This window comes from Microtus pennsylvanicus, chromosome 2, assembly GCF_037038515.1.
Source record: "Microtus pennsylvanicus isolate mMicPen1 chromosome 2, mMicPen1.hap1, whole genome shotgun sequence".
Lineage (NCBI taxonomy): Eukaryota > Metazoa > Chordata > Mammalia > Rodentia > Cricetidae > Microtus > Microtus pennsylvanicus.
The window spans coordinates 270,651-277,458 of NC_134580.1; the positions used below are offsets into that span (position 1 = coordinate 270,651).

The window sequence follows — 6,808 nt, forward strand, 5'->3', positions numbered from 1 at the left end:
CAAGCAGTGAATGGACATCACTTTTTCAAGCTTCCTTTGCTTTTTTAGGAGAGGGTTTCTCTGTATAACAGCTCTTGCTACCGTGGAACTCCCTTTGTGAACAAGGCCAATCTTGATCTCACAAAGATACTCCTGTCTCTGCCTCCTAAGTGTGCTTCCTTTGCTTTGGTTTTCATGTTTTCCCTAGTTTCTCTGATGTCTTTTTGTGTCTCTGAATTTCCCCAGGCAGATCTGTGCTGATGGCTGGACAGATAAAGCAGGGATATCTGAACTGAAGGCACCTTCTTAGGCTTCTTTTTTCTTGACCTATAAATTTTTTCAAATACGGTTATAGCTTTATATCTCTTAAGGTCTCCTTTTCATTTGGCCATCCCAGACACTGTCTGTTTTCTTCCCACCAATGAGAGCCCTAGGACCATATGACCCTGAGCACAGAGGACCTTACTAGCTACTTCCTAGACTACTCATGCCAATGCAGTCAAGAAGCATCAGGTGTCCCTGTGGCCAAGCTGCAGACATGACATGTCTGTGTGTTTCAGACACAGCTACCAATAAGACATAGGTGCCCTGAATCATGGGCTGCTACAAGAGTCAATGCCAAAGCTTTTGTGTGAAATAGTTCTGAAAAATACTTGCCACGGTGAAATCAAACAGGATTAGAAAATCCTGACTCAGAAGTTATGCTGCAATATTTCAATTTACTTGGGACTGGATATCATAGGTTTATATCAGTGTTCAGAGATGGATCAGGATAAAAATCAAGTGAACATTTAATAAAATACATAATAATAAAATAACAAACAGAGAAATTTCTGTGTCAGGCTTGGAAAACTTTGTTTAAACTCTGGAGAGTGGAACATAGTGGCAACATCCAGCGAAAAGTAGCCATAGCATCCATAGTACTGAAACAGTGTGGGAAAGGGTTCCACACAAAGCTATGAGCCAACATTCTGTTGTGGTCCCAAAGAGGCAGCTTACAACAGGTTACCCTGCTGCTCTTCACAGATTCAAGGGACATGTGATTTTCGGCAGACTCATCTGAAGAGACAAAAAGGAAGTTTTAAACACAGGAGCTTTTAGCTAGAATGATGTGAACAAAATCACAGTTATCGCAGGTTGAGAAATATATCCTGCACATAAGAACAATCATTTATGAAAGATGAAACCTTCACCCATGTTTTTTCTCTTCCCTTTTCTTTTTTTTTTGTTAATTAGCCTTTTTATTGTTTTTTTATTTTTTTTAAAATTGAAGGTCCCTTACTGGTCCTGTTTTCATGAGTGGCTGAGAACAAGAGGAAGGGGAGGGCAACCAGCTGGCAAGGGAGGATCATTTCCACATTTCATTTACACACAGAACTAAACAGACAAGCACAGAGTCACTATTGCGGTTATAAATTGGCAGCATGGGATGGGGGGGATGAGAAATAGGGGTGTCATTAAAAAAATAGGTCAGGCTCCACCAAAACTGGGTGCCTGAGTGACTTGGTCTGCTTCAACCCAAGAGGAATCAGAAGATCAAAAGCAGCTTGGGAAGGCCAGAACCGTCAGGGTGGAGGGAGAAGGACAGCCCAGGGGGTAGGGGGGTCATTTGGCAACTGGGGTGAAGGGATTACCCTCACCCTGCTGGGATCCCCCCAGCCCCTCATGTCTGGCAGGAAAGGGGCAGCCTGCAACATCCATGAGCAGGTCTGGGGCTGCTAGATGTTCCAGGCAGGGGCTGGAGGCGGCTCACAAAGGCTTGCACTCCAGGGAGATGACGGCACTGCCACCTAGTTTCTCTGCCAGGGTGCAGCGGTCCTTGACCTCTTCGTAACAGTTTGCTTGTAATTCATGCTTGATTCCTGTCAGCTTCTTCTTGATGGCATCCTTGGAGCTGGCGTAGATCGTTTTGCTCTTAAGAGATGCACTCTCAGCGGCCCAGAAGAGGAACACCAGGTCTTCTTTCTTGCTCTCCTTGGTCTCCTAGGTGGCATGGTAGAGAGCGTAGGAGCAGTTCTTGTCTGGCAGCATCTTGACAAAGGTGGTGTAGGGATCGTCCAGAGTCTGCCCCACATCTCCTACCAGGATCTCCTTGCCCTCCTCCAGGATGATGTTCTTCTTGTCCTCACTCAGGCAGAAGAGCACTGCCTTCTTGCGTCTCTTCACTTCTTCTGGCATTGAAGACTAGTGCACTTTCATGTCATTGAACACCTTGATGACACCATCAGAAACAACCACTCCAGAAGCCATGTTTCCAGAAGTTAAAGGGAGACAGGGAGAGCTAGAGAAGAACTGAGCCATTGCAGCTGCTACTGGGATCCGACTCTCTTCCCTTTTCTTCATGACTCCCAGCTGTAGTGTGTGTCTGGGCTCATATGTGTCTTCTGGAGCACTGCCAGTGTTCACTCCTGTGTGAGTAGGAGGGGTTCTCAAGTGTCACACTGACTTCGCTTCCTGAGACATTCTCCTTGAACTGGTAAATTGTCAAGAACTCTAGACCATCTGTACAAGGATGAAAAGGGAACTTCTCCCTTCCATCTCTATAGAGGTAGGATGATATCCTCACACTGGCATGCAAGGCTTTTATGTGGCAGCTGGTTCTGAGTTCATGCTTTCATGTTTGAAGATCACCCACTTGGTTGAGTGAATCATTCCTGTCACTAGGAGGGTGATTTGATGGTTACATTCTCATCTTATGATATCTCCCAGGAGCTATTGTCAACAGAACAAATGAATAATTGACCCTGTGTGGTGGTTGATCCGCTGTTGTAGCTCTCTATGGGAAGCAAGAAAAGTTCATGGTCGAATGTGTTCATGAGTGCCTGCAAAGGTTATTATCCAATTCCTGACATGGTAAACAGCCTGGGGAATCAGGAAGTTTGGCCAAAAACCAAAAATCATTGTTTCTTGACTTGTGTGAGGATGAGCAGTGTGGATTTGCTGTCTGAAAGGGGCAGAGAAGTAACCACATGCTTTTCTGAGGTAAGACAGAAGGGCAGATGAGGCTGGTGCCTTCAAGTCTTTGAAAGGAAGTGGCCTGGCTTTATTGGAGGGGGTCCCTCAAGGATTCTATGACCTTGTCTATTAGAAACAGATTTCTTTCACATTGTCCCTGGCTAGACAACCTTTGCTTGAGGAGAGCTAACCAGACATATGTGTCACAGTCTAACCTTCCATGGTACTCAGCCTGAATTCTCTGGCTACCTGCCCACTTGCCTCCCATTCAGCTTCACCATGACAGGAAACAGATCATGATGTTAGAGTCACACAGTTTGCTATTCCCCCTGCTTTCCAAGGCCTCATGAGAAAGCTATGAAAATCACCCTTTGCTTGTTTAGATGGCTTTCTCAACACAAGGAGCTGATTGATGGGGCACTCCCTAAATTACATGGTGTCCTGCGCTGGTCCAGGACTTATGTTCACATTGACTGCTGTGTCTATGATAGTCAGGGGTTGGAAGACACTAATGTTGAATGTCCCAAGTCTTTCAGCAAGTTGGCACAGAGGCTGTGCCATGGCTTGGTTGACAGGTTGAAACTGTGGTCAAACTTACATTGTCACATAAGGCAGACCACTGATGGTTTTGTGTGTTCTGTCTCCCAATGACAATTTAGAGGTGTGCCTGTTATTTGTTCTTTTTCTGAGACTATCTAGCTCATTCTGATCTTGTGAGGTGATATCAAATATCCAACTGTGTGCAGAGAGCCAAACAGTGCTCTTCTAGGTGAGGGGCTCCACAAAAGAAACTTCTTTGTAGATAAAATTGGAGTACAAGGGTCTCTTTTGTCTTCCAGACATCTTTATGGAAGTTCAGGTTTGCAACTTTCAAGAGAAATAGTGGTGCCATCTGCTCTCTGAAAATGCAAGGAGAGCAGAAGGATAGGGACATCAACAGTCAGAGCTCAGGAGATGCTACCCAAGAGTTTCCTCCACCCTTATCCTGATTAATATGTGGCTTAGTTTGAATGAGAATGGCCCCCATAGATGAACATATTTGCATATGAAACAGGAAAGATTTTAACCTGCGTCTGTGTCGGGTGGGAGAATGATGGCGACTGCCTGATTCGGCTTTCTTTCTCCCAGAATTCTGTTCAGTCTACTCCGCCTACCTAATTTTCTGTCCTATTAAAGGGCCAAGGCAGTCTCTTTATTTAGTCAATGAAATTAACACAAAACAGAAGACTCTCCCCCATCAGGGGGCCACAGAGCTTTAAGGTTTCTAAAGCCAAACCCATTCCAACTAATCTCTCTCTCTCTCTCTCTCTCTCTCTCTCTCTCTCTCTCTCTCTCTCTTGCTTGAGAATCAGTGTCAGCTATCACCTCCAGCTTCAATGCCATGACTTGTTGCTAGATTCCAATCAGGATGGTCATGTGCTGTCCCCCATCTGTAACTGGGACCCCTAAATAACATGCTTTTACCCATGATGGCCTTGGCCACAGTGCTTTGTCAAGGCAAGAGAGTAGAAACAGCAGGAATGGACAAATTCAGTAAGTGAATGCTGGAAGAGATATCTGTCTGCATCAAGTTCCTATCTCAAAGGCCCTAGGGTATCTGACAAATGATTCATGACACAGGTAGACAACTGTTAAGCCCTCCACTGCACCATCAACACCAGTAGAGTTTGGCATTGTAGGCTGCCATAGAGACTTGTGTATGCAAGGTGTCCTCAGCGGTGGCCAAGGAAGTATATTGCAAATTGTTAAGCAGACACAACACCCACATTCAGAAAGACCAATGCCAGCATTCTCAGCAGACATAAAAAAAGCCAGATTCATTGATGGATTCCATCAAGACCAGGCTTCAGAAACTCATCTTCCACACAGAGACACTCAGAGAATCAAACTAATTCATCTAAATCAGCGCTTCTCAACCTGTGGGTCTCAGCCTCTTTAGGGGTTACATGAGCCTTTTACAGGCCCACCTAAGATCATCAGAAAACACAGATATTTACATTATAACTCATAACAGACACAAACATACTTGTGAAGCGGGAGCAAAGGGGATCTTCACAACATAAGGAACTGTATTAAAAGGTTGCAGCATTAGGAATATTGAGAACCACTGATCCAAATAACCACCTCAGACAAGAAGCCCTCACCGACACAGAGAGCTGTTCACAACCTGCATGGAGACTATGAGGATTCTGCAGACACCTCACTCAGCAAGAACATACACAATAACACTGGCTGACACCTCATTAGCCCCACAGCAGTGAATGTTTCCCCAATCTAGACCCCATATGTCATCACTGAACACAAAGCAGTCCAAAGATGCTAACCTTATCTGGCAGTGATGCTCCACAGCCCTCTGAAGTCCTAGTTACCTTTTCACAGTAGCCAGAAAAGTTCTGTAATTTTAGCCAATCAAAGAGAAAGATTCATTTACTGGGATAAAAATACTATCACAGTTTCTAAATTTCTGGAACATGGGAAGGGCAGCATGGACCCTGGTGGCAGGAGGCTGTGAAGAAAAGGACACAGATGCTCCCAGATCAGCCTGAGGATGGTTAGAGCAGAAGGAGAGGAGGCTTATGGGAAGGGTTTGGCTTCAACCCCCCAGGAAGGCATGCTTTTCTGCTCCTGGGAACCCCTGTCCTGTCCCTCATATATCTCTTCTTCAGGGAGTCTCCCCCAATCAGCCCACCCAAGATCCCTGTCCCTGCCCTACATGTTCATCTCTTTCTTCTCAGCTGCCTGGCTGGAACTGGAATTTCCTATGGGCAGACTCTCCTCCCCTTTCCCAGTGCCATGCCCTGTACTCCTCAATCTCTTATTGATTTTCTTCTCTCTTGCCTTGTCCCACAAACCCCTCTCCTCCTCTCTACCCTGTGCCCCCTTAACTCCTGGGCCTGCACAGTACATGAACTTCTTTATAGCTGGTCATTGATAAGGATCTTTAAAACTAGGGAATGACTTGGTGAAGACCCCATGTTGTGTGGAACATGAAGTTGTATAATGTGGATTGCAGAAGTTGGATGCCTGGCTCTTTAATATGGGGTAGCCATGTGTCTGATTTCTCTGTCCAGCCATAGTGCTGGGCCAAGAATGAGCTTACGTTGAGGGAGCTAACAGCTTCCACTGCAGGGAGAAGAAAGCTAGAGCACTTGTGCCCATGTTGCTGGAGGTGTCTCACAGGGAACATCATATTTTGGGGTACACAGCTCTATGAAGTTCTGGCCTGGCTCCCTCTTGTGGCTGGTGGGTCACGCCAGGACATAATGGACCCATGGTTTAAAAACATGGCCCTAGGCCTGTTGTTCTGACCTTGAAAGGAGACACAAGCAAAGGACTCTGTTAGTGACTCTGACATCATCAGGACTCACCACTAAGCTAGTCTGCTCTCCCATAGCACTCTATATGATTTCTCTTGACTATCCTGATCACCCTTCCCCCAAACCCAAACCCCTCTTCTTTCCTCCATGGCCTTTTGTTGCATCCTTTGCTTGTCTGCTTCAGGCTCAACTTTCTCAGAATCCACATAAAGGGGTAGAGTGGAAAGGCTCTTTCTAGGGTAACAGACTAGGGTTTGTGTCCTATAAATGGTGCAGCATATTGGTGGCAAAAGCACAGATCAAGTACACAAGGAGAAGTCACTGGGTGTGCCTACCCAGCCTCACTGGGACTCCATTTCCCATGTTTCCCTATCCCTCACCTGGGGTTGAGTCTCCTTCCTTTGGGGTTAGGATGCAGCAGAAGAAACAGCAGCACAGATGATGGATTTGCCTCCTTACCTCTTTAAGATGTCTTCTCTGCTTCTTCTTGGAAGATATGGCTGCCTCCTGAGGCTTTTCCTCACTAGTGGTAGATGGCCACTTTTCAAAGGTTGTTA

The 6,808-nt window shown here is 45.8% G+C and overlaps 1 pseudogene; it reads right to left on the reverse strand.

Annotated features, from left to right (window-relative positions):
- Positions 1 to 1,728: 1,728 nt before the first annotated feature.
- Positions 1,729 to 2,229, reverse strand: LOC142844667 (cofilin-1 pseudogene; annotated as a pseudogene).
- Between the last annotated feature and the right edge of the window lie 4,579 nt (positions 2,230 to 6,808).